The 21,526-nt window shown below is 35.0% G+C and overlaps 1 protein-coding gene and 1 pseudogene across 1 annotated transcript in view; both read left to right on the top strand.

The window, feature by feature from the left end:
* Positions 1-21,526, top strand: part of DPYD (dihydropyrimidine dehydrogenase) — an 858,821-nt gene that overhangs the window by 521,298 nt on the left and 315,997 nt on the right. The gene's annotated exons all lie outside the window — the stretch shown is intronic.
* LOC122227818 lies at positions 2,537-9,196 on the top strand (annotated as a pseudogene).

Genomic DNA, 21,526 nt, shown 5'->3' with positions numbered 1-21,526 from the left:
TGGTTGGTATTGTTATAAATGCCTTATGTATTTTAATACTCAATCTTTAAATAATCTTGTAAGATAGGTACTATTACTTTCCCCATTTCACAGAGAGGAAACTGATAGGAAACAAAGAAGTAACATTACATGCCCAGGGTTGCACAGCTATTCCTTGGTTCCCCTTTCAGTTTCCATGGTTTTAGTTACCAGGAGTCAACCCAGTCTGAAAGCAGATGATCCTCCTTCTGATGTTGGAAGGTCAGTAGTTGTTTTAAGCTTTGTCACAGTGCTTATGTTATTCACCTCACTTTATCTCATCACATAGGCATTTTATCATCTCACATCATCATGAGAAGGAGAGTGAATACAGTATAATATTGAGAGAGAGAGAGAGGCCATATGCACATAATTTTTATTACAGTGTGTTGTTATAACTGTTCTATTTTATTCTTAGCTTTTGTTGCTAATTTCTTATTGTGCCTAATTTATAAACTAAACTTTATCATAGGTATGTATATATAGGAAAAAGCGTGGTTTATAAAGGGTTCAGTGCTATCCATGGTTTCAGGTAACCACTGGAGGTCTTGCAATGTATCCCTCATAGATAAAGGGGGACTATTCTACATGGTGAAGCCAAAATTTGAACTTGAAACTTGCTTTTAGCATCTGTGCTCCTGTCTAATTATAGTGTTCTCTAGTGCACAAAGTGCAGTATCATTTCAGGCCTTTAAAATTTCAGTATTACTTTTTAATGCAACATAAGAGGATGAAATATAATTTCCCCAGATATTGCTTCTATAGTATTTAGATAAGCCATAGTATCTGAAAAAAAAATCCCTTTTCCTGGAAGAGAACTCCTGCCATTGGCTTGTCTCAAACTCTACTCTCTTTTGGGCAGGAGTGAGATATTATACAGTGGCCTCCAAGAAATGACAGTAAGTAGACGAGAAAGCTGAGATGAAACTCTTGCTTTGTGATTCCACAGTCAAGTAGAAAGAAGAAGCACATTTAAATGTTCTTTTCAAAATTTCCCTGGAAACAATTTTCTCCTCCTATATGCTTTTTCCTTCTGAGAAAACAATGCATGCTTTTCTTGTTTCTAATTCTTTCGCCATTGAGATTATACTCATTATTCTTTTTCTATATCCTTAGAACTAATTTCTAACACTTTTATCCTCCATATCAACGATAACATTTTAAATACAATTAAAATGGCATTCCCATTTGAACCCAGAGAAATAATGTGTTGCACCTAGATATTGCCATGCTGCGAGTAGAATATCCCCCACTGTTTTGGAATTACTCTGATGCCAAACCCAATGAGCTGAACGAAAGAAGGTGACCCTTCATTTTCCAAGTTTAATTATCACTCTCACTGGAGTTTTCCCACATCATTCTCAAGTGCGTGGCTGCCACCTTTGATGACAGGGATCGGGTAATTCAACCCAGTGTGGCAGCTTCTAAGCAAGAGGTAACTTTTCTGAAAAAGAAATTGTCCTGAGGGTTGTGGAGAAGGGATGTAGGTCAGCTGATAGTAGCAGCAGCTAGTATCTTTCTTTCCAGAGAGAGTAGACACCAGTTGACCATGAACTGGAGGAGACAGCTGGAAGAACACCTTGACTAGAAAGGCATTGAGATCCCTGAAATATATTGTAAAGGCTTGTTCCTTAACTAGCACAGAGTTATACCAAAGCCTACACTTTATACTAGACTTCTGCCCGGCTTTCAAGGTTCCTTTTTATTTATCTGTGAATTAAATTTGGCACACTGATGATTGTAGTGACAGTTTATTACTAAGAGTTTTTTTGTTCCTAAGCTGAGATTTTGCAATGCTTATTATGAAATGTACTGTATAATTAGGGCTTACAGAAATCAATTTTAAGTGAATCCTTTCATTCTCACTGCAAAAGCCTTAGAAACCATATATTTTAAGCTTCGCAATTTTTTTTAACCAAAAAAATACATGCTGCATTTTGTCTGAATGCACTGAATTAGCAAACAAAGACTGACATTTTCTATCATTTGTGGCAGCTAAAGTAAGAGTTAGGCAAAAGATAGGGATTCAGCAGCGAATTAGCTGGTGAAGATAGAAAAGGGAGTGATGGCTTTGTTAGAGAAATTAATAAAGGAAGAACAATTGATATGTAAATATACTTCAATTACAATACACCTCACTCTACTGAAACCCTTCCTCAGTTCATTACTGAGAAATCAGCATTGCACACATTAAGTTCAAAATGATTCCAAACAAGTTGCTCTTCATCAGCATTCCTGAAAGTGCTTTCCTGACCAATTAGCCTCTAAATACAGAATTCTGAACCCCGTGTGTGTGTCCTGGACTCCTTACACACCCTACCAAAGCCTAACAGCCTTTCTTCAGAATGTTTTTGAATGTGTAAAACCCAATTCAACAGTTTGCAAAGGATTCCTATTGTATGAAAATGAATGCTCAATATATTTTTACAAATACAGTATAGTAATGCACGTTACTCTTTAATAAGTCACTAAAACACAATCTAGTGGCGGATGTAGTAACTACTGGAATTTTAACATAATGGTGACCATCAGTGACACCTTGAGATATCTAAAGCAACTTGAAGGTGATTTTCTGTGGCTTCTGTTGGTGCAAAGTCCCAGGTTATCGATAGCCCTACTATGGTTTGTTGCATTCCTGAGGAAATGCTAAATTACAGCAGGAGGTTAGTGAAAATAAAGAAAATAAAAATAAAGGTCTAAGTTTTTCTCCATCCTAGTTCACGAATTTCCTGTATTCTATCAAGAATTCTATGGACCTCAGATTAAGAAACTTTGCCCAGTGCTTCTCAGCTCTGGTTGCATATTAGAATCTCTTGTGGAACTTCAGAAAAGGTATTTATGGTTAGGCTCTGTCCTAGTTTAGTCATTTCAGAAATTCTGGGATGGATACAGTGAATATCCATTTGTGTGAGTGTGAATGTGTGTGTGTGTGTGTGTGTGTATGTGTGTGTATACATATGTATATATGTATGTGGTGTGTGTGCATATTTTTTATAAAGTTCAATTAATCCTACTGCATATAAAACCAGTATCATTCATGACCATTGACATATATCATTACATATTTATAAAAGTCCTGTATCAGAGCTCAAGAGCCTTTTATATGTGCCAGGGCCTGTACTTAGGGCTTTATATATCTGTGAAGCAGAGTTTTTCCTCATTTTATAGATGAGGAGACTGACTTTTATAAATATGGCATTGCACAGGGCACTGTGTCACACGGCTAGTAAGTGAAGTCATTGGGGCTGGAAATCTTTCCATTACACCTTGAAGAGGTATTTCACTTGGCACTAAAGAACCTGAGGAATTAAGAGTAATATGTCATTTCAGTTCTCCTTTACCCACCCACTCAGATAGGTCAATTATATTGAGCTCTCTTAACCACAGACTCTCAAAAAGGAAAGCAAAATCTTTTTATTAGACAAAGAAAGAAGTCTGTTATCAGCCAACCATTATTTTGTCATTAGTCCCAGCTCAAGACATTTTATAGCTGACTTTAGAGTACAATGTCGGTGACTCAATGTGGACCTTGGTTTGAACTGTTACCTGGTCCCATCTTAAGTTCTGTATTTGAAAATAGGGAGTCAAGGGATTGAGTCAGATCTAGGTGTCCTCTAAACAAGGAGGATGCTTACTGCTTATTCAGTGGGTATTCATCACCCCATAACTGCTGCAGTCTTCCTATAGGCACCACAAAGGCTGACTCAGCAGAAGCAGGCTTTCTTTTCTTTGGATTATTTATAACTAAGTCTTACTCATTAGAAATATGAGGATTTTGTTATCCCCTCTCAATCTGTTTAGAAGAATAAAATTTAGTAACAGATAAAACTATAATATATATGTTTCAGGCCAATGATGACCAGTATAGGGTTGTTAACTTTTGCTTTCATTTTTTATTAAACCATTGCTTTCTTAATACAGAGCTTATAAAGCATAAACATCACCTTTGCTCTTTCCCCCTCATGTTCTGAAAAGGATATTCACCAACAGAAATGTAAGCATCCCTGCACTGGAGGGATTCCTTCTTTGTTCCCTCTGGAATTTTTTGAGCTTGTCAATTCTCTGTTTCTGTCAATTTCTACACATTCCCATGTTGATTTATTTTAAATAAATTAGGAAACTGCTGGAGCAAATATTGAAGGGAAGTCTAGTATATCCCCAGGAAACTCCTTCTTTCTTTACACCAGAGCTTAAGTAGTGATTTTCTAACATCGTTCATGAATTCTAGAGAATACAGATACTTCCCAACCTCCCTCTTTTACTAAAATCCAGGACAGTTACCTGCTGACATTACTTTATTGATTTTTTAAAAGATCTATCTAGTGTACAAAAAAGTAAAATAAAAATTAATCATAATAATAGTGGAAATTTAAAAAGTTAGGGTGGATTGATGTAAAACAGTCCATGTCTAGTTATCCTAACAAATCTCTGTTTTCACTTTCTAGAGTTGATAGAGTCTAAGAGCTAATGGTATGAGGTTTAAAGTCAGAATAGATTTGAATCTCAGCATCAACTCTGACTTGCTGTTTATTGATGCTCTCAGAGTCTGCTTCCTCATCTGTGTGATAACAAGAACTATTCCCAGAGGTTGTTGTAAAGATTAAATGAGATATTATATGTATCTTGTTTGGCACATTGAAGTTATTCACCACTGTAAATAATATTGCATAGGATACCTTTATGCATTTAGCTTTTATTCCTTTTTAAAGTAATAATTAGTTTTCATGAAATATTCTGAGAGGGGGATTTGGCAAGTCAAAGGTAACAGCCTATTTATAGCTCTTGAAGTATATTGCCAGTTGATTTGCAAAGCATTTGTGAACTAACAGTGCATATACAAGTCACTATTTTAGAAATAATTACCAACTAAAAAATTAAAAACTAGCTCACTAAATATGCTTTTTAGTGATACTTATAATCTTGAATTTATTATATGTAATATAGAATGTAAAGTCTTCTGATCTTTATTCAGTGTTTTATTTGTTATACTTCTGTGCTTTAATATCGCTCATTCTTTTGACTTAGTTTCCAATTAAAACAAGACTTAAATAATGGCAGTTATTAGTATCAGCATAGAAAGAGAAAAATTAAAATGTGTTTAATTCTACAAACAAGAGTAGCCAAAATGAATCAGAATGCATAATGAAGCTCATAGTTCTGTGATTAGTTTCTGGCTTCATGTAGCCAAGTATTTTTTTTTTTTTCTTTTTTTTTGAATAGGATGTTCCTAGTTCCTTAAAAGAAAACATTAGCTACAGTTTAGATGGAGTAATGGGGACTGGATTTACCATCCCACCTGAAACAGCAACATAAAATAAGGTATAAAATATATGAAACAGCAGTGTTTAAGACCTGGAACAACAGTCGATAAAGATAGTGGTCACTGAGAGATGGAAAACAAAGGAATGAGCTCTGCCAATGCTCTAGAATGTTTCCAGGCCACATTACAGGAAGAAGAACCCAGAAGTCTCTCTGAGTTGAGGAGACAAAGCTGAAAGTCCAGAGAAACCAAGGTGGCTAGAATTCACAAGATAGAACACCAGAAAGCAGAGAGCTGCATGCAGGGAGTACTCCAGCGACCTGCAGAAGGTCCCTCTTGAGTGTTCAACAGAGTACATCAGCTCATGCATATGAGTAAATTACAAGAGACTGCAGAAAGAACTTTCTGAATGGATTAGAGGAACTAGTACTCAATTCATAAAAGGATCTGGGAATAATGACTCTTCCTGCCAGCCAGACTGGAAAACCCCATGATTCACAATTAGCCATAGGCTTAGCACTGCTTTAGTCATGCCCAACAACCCTTAAAAGCCAGATCTGAAAGGATCAAAATATTTCCAAGTAACCTGAAACTCAGAACAAACCTCAAGAATATAGGTATACAAAAATATCTAGGACCAAATAAGATAAAATTCACAGTGTCTGGCATTCAACTAAAAATTACCTATCATGTGGGACACCTGGGTGGCTCAGTCGGTTAAGCATCCAACTTCAGCTCAGGTCATGATCTCACAGTTTGTGGATTTGAGCCCCTTGTCGGCTCTGTGCTGATAGCTTGGAGCCTGGAGCTTGCTTTGGATTCTGTATTTCCCTCTCTCTCTGCCCCTCCCCCCCACCTCTCTCTCTCAAAAATAAGTAAACATTAAAAAATTTTTAAAAATAAAAATCAAAACAAAACAAAAAATGCAATCAGACTTCCAGAATGAAAACTACAATGAATAAGATGAAAAATACACTGGTAACTAATAACACCGTATTAGGCACTGCAGAAGAAATGATTAGTCACCTTGAAGATAATAGCAGTAAAAACTATCCAAATTAAAATGCATGGGGGGTGGTTGGAGAGTGGGGAGTAAATATACCATTTGTGAGCTAGGGACAACTTCATGTGGCCTGATATATACTGGAGTTTTCAAAGTTTGAAGAAACAAAATGGCTCCAATTCCCAGTTTTGCATAAAGCTATAAGCCTTTCCACCTGCAAAACAAACAAACAAGTAAAAAACAAGAAACTTGAACTCCAGGCATAAGAAACATGAAGAAAATTATACCAAGGAGTACATCATAATTAAATTAGTTGAGCCAATGATAAAGAAACAATTTTGAAATCAGAGAAAAAAGCATATTCTTTACAGAAGAACAAATATAAAAGTCATTGTTTTGATTTGTTGTCAGAAACAATGCATGCTAGAAGACAACAACTTTCAAGTGCTGAAAGAAAATAAAAGGTCAACAACTGTTAATGTAGACTGCAAAATTCAACAATATATCTTTCAAAAATACAGGTGAAATAAATACTTTTTCAAACACGAAAAGCCAAAATAAAATCATCATCAGGAGATCAGCACCACAAGAAATGTTTAAAAACTGTTTTAGACAGAATGTAAAATGCTGCTAGGTTGAAATATGGATCTACACAAAGAAAGGAAGAATACCAGGATTTGTAACTACATACGTAAATATATGATTTTGTTTCTTCTTATTTAATTCACTTTAGAAGAGAATTGTTTGTTTAAACAAAAATATAAGACTGTGTGGTTTATAAAATATATAAAGGTAAAAATGACAATAAAGTACAAGAGTTGTGAGGAAGAAAATGAATTATACTAATGTAAGCTTCTAACAAATTATGTAAAGTTTTATATCACTTGAAGGTAGACTGTGATAACTATGTACAATTGAAGCTCTAAACAACTAATAAAATAATGCATCTGAATTATAGCTAAAAAGCAACAGTAGAGTTATAAAATAGAATCATACAGAGTACTTAAGCCAAAAGAAGGCAGAAAAAGAGAAACATACTAAAGAAGAGATGACACAAATAGAAACCATGTAGTAAGATGATAGAGTAAAACCTAACCATATCAATAATCATATGAAATGTAAGTGGTTGAAACATTCCCAATTAAAAGGCAGAGATTTTCGGATTGGAAGAAAAAGCATGACTCTACTGTGTATATACTGCTTACAAGAAAAATAATTTTAAATATAAAGACACAAAAAGGAGAAAATTGAAGCAATGGAAAAAGATGTACCATGCTAACTCTAATCAAATAAAATCTTATAATATTAATAAAAAAAACAAAGTAGATGTCAAAGCAAAGAATATTGCCAGGGACAAAAAGGGAGCATTTTATTATAATGAAATGGTCAGTTCATCCACAGGTGATAGCAATCCTTAAGTTTATGCACCTAGTAACAAAATTTTAAGATAACATGAAGCAAAAACTAATAGAACAGCAAGGAGCAATAGAAAAACTCAGAATCACAGTTTATTTCTATACCTACCTATAAATCATTAATAAAACAATGAAGGGAGGTCATTCAAGATTTGAAAAATGCTATCAACCTATCTGACTGACATTAACAGGACATGCCATCCAGTGGTAACAGAATACACTATCTTTTCAAATATGTCCATAACATTTATTAAAATAGACCGTATTCTGTGCCACAAAAGAAGTATCAATAATTTTAAAGAATTCAGTTCATTCAAGGTATGTAGAAAAAGAAGAATAAACTAAACTCAAATAAGGGATATAATGAAGATCAGTGGAGGAAATTGGTAAGTTAGAAAACAGTATTCTCTCTCAAAATAGAGAATATCAAGGAAAGTAAAGCTGATTGCTTAAGAAGACAGCCAAAATTAATAAAACAGACAGACTGAAGAAAAAGGAGACAAGAAACACAAATTATCAATATAGGGAATGAAAGAAGTAGCACCACTGCAGATTCTATGGATATTAAAGAAAAATTATAGAATATTATAAACGATTTTATGCAAATAAACTGGACAGATCTTTTGAAAGATGAAAACTATCAAAGCTTAGTCAAGAAGCAATAATGTTAAAGAAATTGAATTTATAGGTCAAAACATTTCCATGAAGAAAACTACAGACCCAGATGGCTTCCTGAGTAGATTCCACCAACCCTTTAAGAAAGAATGATTCCAGCTCTTTGAGGAAGACATGGTCACAGCTAGAGCGGAGCTTTGCAGGCTCTGCCCCTGCTCCCAACTCACTGCTGTTCTCTCTTGCTGAGGAATAAGTCAGTCAGGAAGCCATGGCCCGAAGACACCCGTGGAATCAGAGGTGGCCATTCACCAGATTAGAATTACTCTAACCAGCCGCAACGTGAAATCTTTGGAGAATGTATGTGCTGACTTGATCAGAGGCACAAAGGAAAAGAATCTCAAAGTGAAAGGACCATTTCGGATGCCTGCCAAGACTGAGAATCACTACAAGAAAACTCCTTGTGGTAAAAGTTCTAAGACTTGGGATCGTTTTAAAGATGATGATCAACGATCTACTCATTGATTTGCACAGTCCTTCTGAGATTGTTAGACAGATTACTTCCATCAGTATTGAGCCAGGAGTTGAGGTGGAAGTCACCATAGCAGATGCTTAAATCGACCTTTTTAATAAATTGATTGTTAGTTAAAAAAAAAGAAAGAATAATGCCAGTTCTACACACACACTTTCAGAAAAGTAAGACAGGGGGAATACTTCCCAACTAAATCTATGGTGCCAACACCTTATTACAATTACACAAGGACAGGACAAGAAAAGAAGAGTATAGACTGTGTCCTTCATGAACATAGATGCAAAAGTTCTAAACAAATTTTAACAAATAGAATTCAATAATATATAAAGAATATAATGACCTCATCATGACCAATTGAGGTTTATTCCAAGAATTCTAAGTAGGTTTAACATTTGAGAATATTGTAATTCACATAAATTACAAACTAAATAATAACAATGAGAACAACATAAATTATATAATTATCTCCATAAACCAAACAAAAAACATTTGAAGAAATCCAAAAATCTGTTTTTAATTTAAAAGAAATTTCAGCAAACTAAGAATAGAGAGGTAATTCCTTAACCTGGTGAGAACCATTAAACAAAACAAACAAAAACCTACAGCTAACATCCTAGTTAATGGTGAAAGACTGAATATTTTCTTCCCAAGAGAAATAAGATAAGGATATCTGCTCTCTCCACTTCTATTCCACATTTCTGCTAGAGTTTATTTGTTTAAATAAAAGAGTGAAAACAACAAAAAGATATACAGATTTCAAAGGAAAAAGTGAAACTTTATTCACAGAGGATATGATTGTTTATGTAGAAAATATGATTAAATGTGCCAATAAAAACCACTTTATTTACAAAACCAGGAAGCTACCTTATAGGCTGTTGTTTTCATATTTTTCTTAAAATATGCATTAAAATAGTGTTTATCTTCATTACCAACTTTTCTTGTAATCCCTTAAATTATGCACCTCTGGAGATTGCCTAATTCACCTAATCCTGGTCATGGCCTGTCAAAATTCTACTTTAAATAATAAATGAGTTTAGGGGCGCCTGGGTCATGATCTCATGGTATGTGAGTTCAAGCCACGTGTCGGGCTCTGCGCTGACAGCTCGGAGCCTGGAGCCTGTGTCTCTCTCTCTCTTTGCCCTTTCCCTGCTCACACTCTGTCTCTCTTTCCTTCAAAAATAAATACTAAAAAAATTTTTTTAATAATAAATGAATTTATTAGCAGAGTTGCAAGATACAAGATCAACTTATAAAAGTCAATTATACTTTTTATATGCTGGCAATAGACAACTGGAAACTGAAGTAAATATATCATATTGTATTAAAATTAAGCAGCAAACACATGAAATTGGGATAAATCTGACAAAGATGTGAAAGACATGCATCCTGAAAACTACAAAATCCTGCTAATAGAAATTAAAGAAGACCTAAATAAATGGGAGGCTCTACAATGATTGGAAGAGTTAGCATTGTTAAGATGTCAAGTGTCCCCATACTGGTGTAAAGATAAAATGCAGTCGTAATCAAAATGTTAGCATTACTTTTTTTGGTAGAATTTGACAAGCCGATTCTGAAATCCCTGTGTAAGTGCAAAGGACTTACAGTAGCCAAAATCATTCAAAAAGAACCAATTTAGAAGTCTAACACTTTCTGATTTCAAGGCTTATTTTAAAATTGCAAGAATCAAGATACTGGCATAAAGATAAATATACCAATAGATTAAAGGAGGATAGCAAGCCCGAAAACAACTCACACGTCAGTTGTGTGAACAACTGACTTTGTCAAAGTTGCAAAAAAGAAATTCAGTGGACAAAATATAACGATATATAACAAATGATGCTAGTAAAATTGGTATCCATATTCAAAAAAGTAAGTGTTCACTCATATCTGACATGATACATAAAAATTAATTCAAAATAGTCATAGGCCTAAATGAAAAACCTAAAACTATAAAACTTCTTAAAGAAAACATAGGTGAAAGTTCTTGTGATCTTAGGTTAGGCAAATATTTCTTAGATATATACCAAAAGCACGGTGCTTCAAAGAAAAAAAAATGATGTGATTTACCCAAATTAGAAAGTTTTGCGCTTCTAAACCTATTGTTAAGAAAGTGAAAATACAAACCAGAATGTAAGAAAATATTTACAAATCACATATCTGTTGAAGTGCTTATATCCAGAATATTTGTTTATATCCACGATATTTAAAGAACTTTCAAAACCCAACAGTAAAAAAGCAAACAACCCTCTGCACTTTGACCAAAAAAATTTGAGCAGATACTTCAAATTTTTTTTAACGTTTTATTTATTTTTGAGACAGAGAGAGACAGAGCATGAATGGGGGAGGGGCAGAGAGAGAGGAAGACACAGAATAGGAAGCAGCCTCCAGGCTCTGAGCCATCAGCCCAGAGCCCGACGCAGGGCTCGAACTCACGGACCGCGAGATCGTGACCTGAGCTGAAGTCGGATGCTTAACTGACTGAGCCACCAAGGCACCCCTCGAGCAGGTACTTCAACAAAAAAGATTATGAATGATAAATAAGCACATGAAAATGTGCTCAACATCATTAGTCATTATAGAAATGCAAATTAAAATCATAATGAGATATACACCTATTAGAATGTCTAAAATTTAAAAGACTGATCATACCGAATGTTAGCAAGGATTTGGAGGTACAGGAACTCCTATACCTGAGGCGTGAATAAACATAATAAACATGTTCATTATCTTGATTGTGATGATGGTTTCAAAGTACATACATATGATGGGGTGCCTACGTGGCTCAGTTGGTTAAGCGTCCAATTTCAGCTCAGGTCATGATCTCACAATTCATGGGTTCGAGCCCCACATCAAGCTCTGTGCTGACAGCTCAGAGCCTGGAGCCTACTTCAGATTCTGTGTCTCCCTTTTTCTCTGCCCCTTCCCTGCTTACATGCTCTCTCTCTCTCTCTTTCTCTTTCTCTCAAAAATAAATAAAAACGTCAAAAAAATTTTTAAAAAACCAGCATGCATACACATGTTAAATCTCATAAAATCATATGCTTTAAATGTGTACAATATTTTGTTATACTTTATATAACATATAATAAATTATACATATATAACACATAATTTATGTATATATAGCATATAATTATATAGAATATAGCACAAATAATATATATAACCTATATAGAATATATATATCATATATAAAATTATACTTCAATAAATCTGTTTAAAAAATAGGTTCAGTTTAAAATTATATGGCACTTTTCATGGAATGTGTCCTGGAAATTAATTCAAGGTTTAGCTGAATGGCTAAACCCTTGTCACTGAGAGCTTCAATCTCTACCCCATTGCCAGAGCCATCAGTCAATTATTACCCTTTACAAAAGTGTCTCGCATTTTGGTCGCATTCACTTTGATATTGAATCACAGGAATTGACAGGTTAAAAGTGACCTTATATCATATTAAGAAAAAAAAGAAATATTGGATTGATTTTTAAGCTGTTGTTTTGTGGGATAATAAAATTTATCAAAGCTTTTTAAATAGTCACAATATACAGGCATTAATTGCCTACAACATACTTTTTTCTCAAACTGGCCTTTACTTTGTAAGTTGTCAGGCTGCCTTTTGGATAACAATACTGTCTTCTCCATTTGGAAGTATGGCAGGGAACACACTGAACCATGTTGAAAGAGACCCTGGGGATGGTGATGGTGCACTGAATTAGGCTCTTATTATTATGACTTGTTCATTAGAGAGGCAATGGGAACAATTTATAAATTGTATATGTTTGCTATATAACCATAAAATTAAACCAAGTCCATACTCAGATAGGTGAAGAGTTCTGTTCAGTGGGTTCACTTACTTTCTTAATATCAATTTAGTAATCTTTCATCAGTCAATATAATGTTTTTGTGGAGAACTCAACTCTGATGCATTCTTCTTTTAAAATACTTGGGAAACCAGGAAAGAGAAAGGATAGGGTAAAACCTTCTACTTCCCCTCCACCCATCCCTGTAAGTCTCTGAAATATGTCTGTTTTTAACTTAAAGGGTCCATTTAAAAACAGAAAAAAGCACAACTGTTTTATGAGAGCTTAAAAATAGAAGGTAATATAAAGGTTTTTATTTAATATAAGATACTACAATTGTTTTTTCATTTGCTTTGTTACAAACTACTTATCCTAGTTGACTTTTGGGCAGATGGGAGCTTACTCATAGACAACATTTCCCCCCCAGCTTCTTTTTTTTTACCACTAGGCATCTTATTCTTTTACATTGTACCCTACAAGGCATATTCTAGAGGTTTATTATTCACAAGGAACTATTTTCATATTTTCCCCTTAGGTCTTGTAGACATTTACTTGAAAGCATTCTTTATTCTTTAAGATAGTTCAAACACACACACATGCGCTCACACACACACACACACACACACACACACTAATTTAGTTTTGTTTTTAAAGGTTTGTATACTGTACTTTAATGACTGTTTTTATTTTTGTAACCATTATTTATGTTTGGATAATTGATTCCATTTAAGCAGAATTTAAGGTTGTATCTGAGACCCACAAATAAGATCTAATTAATTGTAAACCATATAAAAGGAGAATAGTCACAGAGGCCTTGGACAACTAACTTAATCACCAGGGAAACCATTTTTAAAATATCACAAATGAGGTAAACTTTGATAGAATAAATATGTACAATGAACCCTCCAAATTACTGAAAATTGTATTCTGTGGGATTTGTCTTCATTTTACGAACTAAAGTTATGAAAATATACATTAGAATGAGCACCATTTTAGTACGGATATATATATATATATATATATATATATATATATATATATATATATAGGCAACTTGTGGTTATCCATTTCAATAGCAGATGGTGAAGAACCAATCAATGGATTTCGTCAATAAGGATACAATGATATTTTTACCAGTATCTTCTAGTTTTGTATCAAGAGTACATTTCATAATCATGTTAGAGTTAAAAGGGAAGGTTAAAAAAAAAGAACAGAAGAAAAAGAAAAAGAAAAACATCTTTTGGTAATGAGCCTTTTCCCTAGGCAAGCCCCAAATCTTAAGGGAAGTACAAGAAGCAAGAATTGAAAAAGGGATTTTAGGAATTCAAAACATAATAACTTTTGTATAGCTGTTTATAGGACACGAACTTCTATTTCTCTGAGTTGATCTCAGAATGACTTTGAAAGGAAGGTATGAATATCATCCTCATTTTATACCAGATTCTGATAGCCAGATGAAGAGAAGTAATTTCTCGAGGAATTTTGTTTCAGACTATAAGTGGTAGAATTTTAAATTGATAACAGAACATCTGACATACATTTACAATAGGAAAATTATTTTTTTTTTTTAAAAGTCAAGCTTCAGAGTACTTAAAAATGTTCATGTGTGATTCACTTTTTCTTTTCACCTGGGTTTTCATCCCCTTCTAGTGGAGGTGCTAATGAGCAGAGAAATAGGAAAGGTAATCAGCCAGAGGGAAGAGAAGAATCAAAGACCTAGATAATTCACAAACTGGAAAATGAGCTCCTAACTAATCAAGACTGGATTGTAAATAGGATAGAAAGAATTTATGCATCCCTGGTATCGGCCTGAATAGCATTTGTACCCAATCCAAGAAAAGTATTTGTGAATTTCACAGTTGGCTATTTTTTCTTCCTTTGAGATTTTTTTCCTGAACTAATTATCCATTGTGTACATGAAGCAAAGAAATAACTTACCATTAAAGTCATTTTTGAGGTGGATATTTCACTTTGCATGTTGTTAAAATGCCTGGAGCATTAATAAGGAATGAGTTAACTTTATTAATACAGCTTCTTTGGGGAGTTTCTGATCTATATACTGATCACCCAAAAGGAAATTTTGTGTCATAATTTATTCATGCAAAATTTAGGGAAATAACTAGATTGACTAATCTTTCCATAATAAATAATTTAATTTAACTTTGTGCTGCCTTTTGCATTTTAATTTTTTCATAATGTGTCCTTTAAACCCCCAATATTAAAATTATCAGTGACTGTTTCTGTTTGATTTAGTTTAAATTGTAAATTTAGTTATGGCTGTTGGGTTACAAGGTATGGAGGATGGTGCCTTAATATAGGAAGTGAGCACATTTACAAATAGGAAAAGCTATGTGTGTGATCAGTTTTTTAATGAATTGTTGGAAACAGGGTGGAAATCAACACAAACAATGACATATAACACTACATAACAATAATTCTTATCATTACCTAGACTGTAATTGTGCATGAAATACTTCACATTTCATATACTTTCATACCTACTATTTAACTGCAGGGTTTTATGTCATATTTTGACTCAGATGTGTTGCCTTTGTCTCTGCTTAACACCTTCCAAAACCTTCCCAACTCAGACTCAGCCAGGATCGTTGCAATATGGTTGATGGTTACTTTGAAATTCAGGCAGGACTTCTGTTTCTCCTTCAGATGTAGAAAACCAGAGAAATCACCACTCCTACCCTAACAACCAGGACAAGTCCAATAAACTGCAAAATTGGGCTTTTAAAAACCTACCAGATATCTGAGGATACAAATTAACCTAAATGAACTAAATTCCAGAACGTAAAAGATAAGCTCCTTTTAGGAGAGAAGAAACACATGACTGCTTTGCTCCCTGCAGGAATGGTGAGAGGGAAGGGAAGTGATCATAGACAAAGTAGGAAAGTTTTAAAGAATATTTAATAGATGTGTTTGGAGTGGTCTGATAGATGAGAATACAAGGAACCCAGACACAGACCTTGTCAGCCTTTAGCAACCAACTCTTTCCCATGTTATTTCATTGAGGAGCCTACCAGATAGGGGCTGAGGCAGCCTGAGAGAGATCCTCTCCAAGGGAAGCACAACTGTCTCCCATTATAGGGCAGCACCATGCTGAATGCTTGGGCTGCAAAGCATTCTAGGCCTTTGCCAGTTGTACTGCAGTGGCTCTTTTGAAGGTTTGAGGAAGGGAAGCTCATCAGAAAGATATTCTGAAGCACAGAAAGCTAGCACAGAGGACAAAAGAGCAAAGAAATTCCCTAGCAGCACAAAAAGCTAGCAGCCGGTCTATAAGCAGCAAAAGATATCCCATGGTTTGGGAAGTTGGTGGCTGGCCTAATCATAATACAGAGACTCTGCAGTCTTTCTGGGGCCCAATTCCCAAGTCCTCCTTAAGAGAAAAGCTCTATCTATCTATCTATCTATCTATCTATCCATCTATATCTATTATTATTATTTTTTTTTAATGTTTATTTAGAGAGAGACAGAGACAGAGTGTGAGCAGAGGAGGGGCAGAGAGAGAGGGAGACACAGAAGCCTATAGAGGCTCCAGGCTTCAAGCTGTCAGCACGGAGCCCGATGCAGGGTTCAAACTCACAAACCCTGAGATCATGACCTGGGGTGAAGTCAGATGCTTAACCGACTGAGCCACCCAAGTGCCCCAGAAAAGTTCTGATTCAGCCATCAAAACATTTGAAGCCAATGGGAAGCTGAATCTAACCACAACAAAGCCCAGACTCAACAACACACTTCATTAACTCAGTCTCCTTCCTACATTGTCAACCTCATAATAGAAAAGGTGTATCATTGTCTGGGGGTAATTATTATTTATATAAGTCTCTACTATTCCTTTATACAAACTATCTGGAATACAATAAAAAATTATGACATGAGAAGAAAAAATGTGACCCAGTGTCAAGAGAGTTTTCGTTCAAGTTGTCAGTAGAAGCAGATCCAGAGATAAAATTGGGATTAGATACTTTAAAATTACCGTAATGAATGTGAAATAAAAATCCAGTGGAAAAACATTCATGAAAAGATGTAGAATTTTATCAGAGAGTTGTAAAGTATTTAAAAATATCCCAATGGAAATAAATGAAGAATACTGTGTTAGAAATAAAGAATTAATGGGATAGGCTTGCAGGAGACTGAGTATAGCAGAGGGAAGAATCAGTGAAGTTGAAAGACAGAGTAATAGAAGTTACCCAAACTGAAACAAAACAAAACAAACATATCACAGTAGTTGAGATGTGTGTGATAATTTCAAATGCTCTGGCATTGATGTAATTCAATCTTATAAAGAAATAAAAGAGAAATTTGAGCATAACCCAAATGGTGCCATCTTACAGTGGCCTTCCTTGAACATCTTGTGGAAAGTAGTCCCCATCCCAAACCCCAATAATACTCACTACTATTGAAAGTATCTCTTTATTTTTATTGTATTCTACCTATATATTTTTACAATATGTACTAACTATTGGACACTATTTTCAGAACATAGTACTGAACTAGAAAGACAGGATCTCCTGTCTCATGAAATGTATTCCTTCTCTGGAGTATAAGTTTCATAAAGGTAGATATCTGTTTAATTTTTTCTCATTTATTCCTGAATCTCAACCTCCTAGAATTATAGCTAGTGCATGGTAGGGACTCAATTAGTATTTATTAGGAAAAATGAATAAGTGAATTTTTCTAGGAATCAGTTCTAAGCCCCGTTTTATATTGTCTCTCCCAAGACTATCTGGCACAAACTTGTAAGCTTTTTCAGTTATGTATCATTTCTCTTTCTTTTTTCTCAGAGCCCCAGGCTCCACTTTTTCTACCTTCTGAAAAGGACTGAATGCCAAAGAATCTTTGAGTTATTAATTATCAAGCATCAAGTGGCTCAAGGGGTTTGCCTACTAAGGAAAAAAAATGAAGCTTAGAGATACTGGTCCCAAAGTTACGTAAATTAGCATTGAGTTTGTCCACATTTATTAAGCATACCATGCCTCTTTTTCTAAATACATGTTTTTGGTAATTGCTAACCTCTCTTTTTCCCTCTCCCCCCCATCAAATAAAACACACTAAAGAGAACAGTATTAATGCCCAGGTGCACATCCTTTAGAATTATATGTTGCAAATATCTATTAGCCAGGGTATAATAATTAATGATGACTAAATTCATTAGTAATATCCATCATGTGCCACTTGCTATGCTGAGTAATAGACACACTTGATCACTAATGCTCTTCACAATTTTAAACAGGAGGTATTATTTTCCTCACTTTACAAATGTAGAAACTAATCCTAAAAACAAAAAAGTACCTCACCCAAAATAAAAATGGTAGAATGGGACAAAGCTAGGAATCAAACTCCAAAGTTTTCAGTCTCTCCAATAGACAACACAGTCACCTGTGACAGTATCTACCTAATCATACCTTCTGACCAAAAAAGAAAAAAAAGAAAGATGAATAAAAAGAAAAAAAGGAATAAATTACAGACTATGGTAGATATTTTTTTCTATTTAGGATTAATGCAGATGAATTTATGCTAACTTTATTTCTTACTTAAAGATATTTTACCAATATATTACTGATTTACTAAACATTTAAGAAGCATGCAAGTTGATCAGGTAAAATATAATATGAAATTATATGTAATTAAAAATTATAAAGTATACTCATCTTTCTAATAATACTCCTAGGACAGTTTTATTGTCTTCATAAACTCAAATTTGCTAAGATGTATATCAGGTTATACTGATTAATAGTTTTTTTTCAATATATGAAATTTATTGTTAAATTGGTTTCCATACAACACCCAGTGCTCATCCCAACAGGTGACCTCCTCAATGCCCATCACCCACCCTCCCCGCCCTCCCTCCCCCATCAACCCTCAGTTTGTTCTCAGTTTTTATGCTTTGGCTCTCTCCCACTCTAACCTTTTTTTTTCTCTTCCCCTCCCCCATGGGTTTCTGTTAAGTTTCTCAGGATCCACATAAGAGTGAAACCATATGGTATCTGTCTTTCTCTGTATGGCTTATTTCACTTAGCATCACACTCTCCAGTTCCATCCACATTGCTACAAAGGGCCATATTTCATTCTTTCTCGTTGCCACGTAGTGCTCCATAGTGTGTATAAACCACAATTTCTTTATCCATTCATCAGTTGATGGGCATTTAGGCTCTTTCCATAATCTGGCTATTGTTGAGAGTGCTGCTATAAACATTGGGGTACAAGTGCGCCTATGCATCAGTACTCCTGTATCCCTTGGGTAAATTCCTAGCAGTGCTATTGCTGGGTCATAGGGTAGGTCTATTTTTAATTCTTTGAGGAACCTCCACACTGTTTTCCAGAGTGGCTGCACCAGTTTGCATTCCCACCAACAGTGCAAGAGGGTTCCCATTTCTCCACATCCTCTCCAGCATCTGTAGTCTCCTGATTTGTTCATTTTGGCCACTCATTTTGGTGTGAGTTGATATCTGAGTGTGGTTTTGATTTGTATTTCCCTGATGAGGAGTGACATTGAGCATCTTTTCATGTGCCTGATGGCCATCCGGATGTCTTCTTTAGAGAAGTGTCTATTCATGTTTTCTGCCCATTTCTTCACTGGATTATTTGTTTCTCAGGTGTGGAGTTTGGTGCGCTCTTTATAGATTTTGGATACTAGCCCTTTGTCTGATATGTCATTTGCAAATACCTTTTCCTATTCCATTGTTTTGGTTGTTTCCTTTGCTGTGCAGAAGCTTTTTTACTTCATAAGGTCCCAGTAGTTCATTTTTGCTTTTAATTCCCTTGCCTTTGGGGATGTGTCAAGTAAGAAATTGCTACAACTGAGGTCAGAGAGGTCTTTTCCTGCTTTCTCCTCTAGGGTTTTGATGGTTTCCTGTCTCACATTCAGGTCCTTTATCCATTTTGAGTTTATTTTTGTGAATGGTGTGAGAAAGTGGTCTAGTTTCAATCTTCTGCATGTTGCTGTCCAGTTCTCCCAGCACCATTGTTAAAGAGACTTTTTTCCATTGGATGTTCTTTCCTGCTTTGTCAAAGATGAGTTGGCCATACGTTTGTGGGTCTAGTTCTGGGGTTTCTATTCTATTCCATTGGTCTATGTGTCTGTTTTTATGCCAATACCATGCTGTCTTGATGATGACAGCTTTGTAGTAGAGGCTAAAGTCTGGGATTGTGATGCCTCCTGCTTTGGTCTTCTTCTTCAAAATTACTTTGGCTATTCGGGGCCTTTTGTGGTTCCATATGAATTTTAGGATTGCTTGTTCTAGCTTTGAGAATAATGCTGGTGCAATTTTGATTGGGATTGCATTGAATGTGTAGATAGCTTTGGGTAGTATTGACATTTTGACAATATTTATTCTTCCAATCCATGAGCATGGAATGTTTTTCCATTTCTTTATATCTTCTTCAATTTCCTTCATAAGCTTTCTATAGTTTTCAGCATACAGATCTTTTACATCTTTGGTTATTTATCCCTAGGTATTTTATGCTTCTTGGTGCAATTGTGAATGGGATCGGTGTCTTTATTTGTCTTTCTGTTGCTTCATTACTAGTGTATAAGAATGCAACTGATTTCTGTACATTGATTTTGTATCCTGGAACTTTGCTAAATTCATGTATCAGTTCTAACAGACTTTTGATGGAACCTATTGGATTTTCCATGTATAATATCATGTTATCTGCAAAAATTGAAAGCTTAACTTCATCTTTGCCAATTTTGATGCCTTTGATTTCCTTTTGTTGTCTGATTGCTGATGCTAGAACTTCCAACACTATGTTAAACAACAGCGGTGAGAGTGGACATCCCTGTCATGTTCCTGATCTCAGGGAAAAAGCTCTCAGTTTTTCCCCATTGAGGATGATGTTAGCTGTGGGCTTTTCATAAATGGCTTTTATGATCTTTAAGTATGTTCCTTCTATCCCGACTTTCTCGAGGGTTTTTATTAAGATTGCTGAATTTTGTCAAATGCTTTTTCTGCTTCGATTGATAGGATCATAAGTTTCTTATCTTTTCTTTTATTAATGTGATGTATCACGTTGATTGATTTGCGAATGTTGAACCAGCCCTGCATCCCAGGAATGAATCCCACTTGATCATGGTGAATAATTCTTTTTATAAGCTGTTGAATTCGATTTGCTAGTATCTTATTGAGAATTTTTGCATCCATATTCATCAGGGATATTGGCCTATAGTTCTCTTTTTTTACTGGGTCTCTGTCTGGTTTAGGAACCAAAGTAATACTGGCTTCATAGAATGAGTCTGGAAGTTTTCCTTCCCTTTCTATTTTTTGGAATAGCTTGAGAAGGATAGGTATTATCTCTGCTTTAAACGTCTGGTAGAACTCCCCTGGGAAGCCATCTGGTCCTGGACTCTTATTTGTTGGGAGATTTTTGATAACTGATTCAATTTCTTCGCTGGTTATGGGTCTGTTCAAGCTTTCTATTTCCTCCTGATTGAGTTCTGGAAGAGTGTGGGTGTTTAGGAATTTGTCCATTTCTTCCAGGTTGTCCAATTTGTTGGCATATAATTTTTCATAGTATTCCCTGATAATTGCTTGTATCTCTGAGGGATTGGTTGTAAAAATCTCATTTTCATTCATGATTTTATCTATTTGGGTCATCTCCCTTTTCTTTTTGAGAAGCCTGGCTAGAGGTTTATCCATTTTGTTTATTTTTTCAAAAAACCAACTCTTGGTTTCATTGATCTGCTCTAAAGTTTTTTTAGATTCTATATTGTTTATTTCTGCTCTGATCTTTATTATTTCTCTTCTTCTGCTGGGTTTAGGCTGCCTTTGCTGTTCTGCTTCTATTTCCTTTAGGTGTGCTGTTAGATTTTGTATTTGGGATTTTTCTTGTTTCTTGAGCTAGGCCTGTATTTTCCTCTCAGGACTGCCTTCACCG

Source organism: Panthera leo, chromosome C1 (genome assembly GCF_018350215.1).
Source record: "Panthera leo isolate Ple1 chromosome C1, P.leo_Ple1_pat1.1, whole genome shotgun sequence".
Taxonomy (NCBI): Eukaryota; Metazoa; Chordata; class Mammalia; order Carnivora; family Felidae; genus Panthera; species Panthera leo.
The sequence above is the reverse complement of the archived record's forward strand: the minus strand, read 5'-3'. Positions and strand labels throughout refer to the sequence as shown.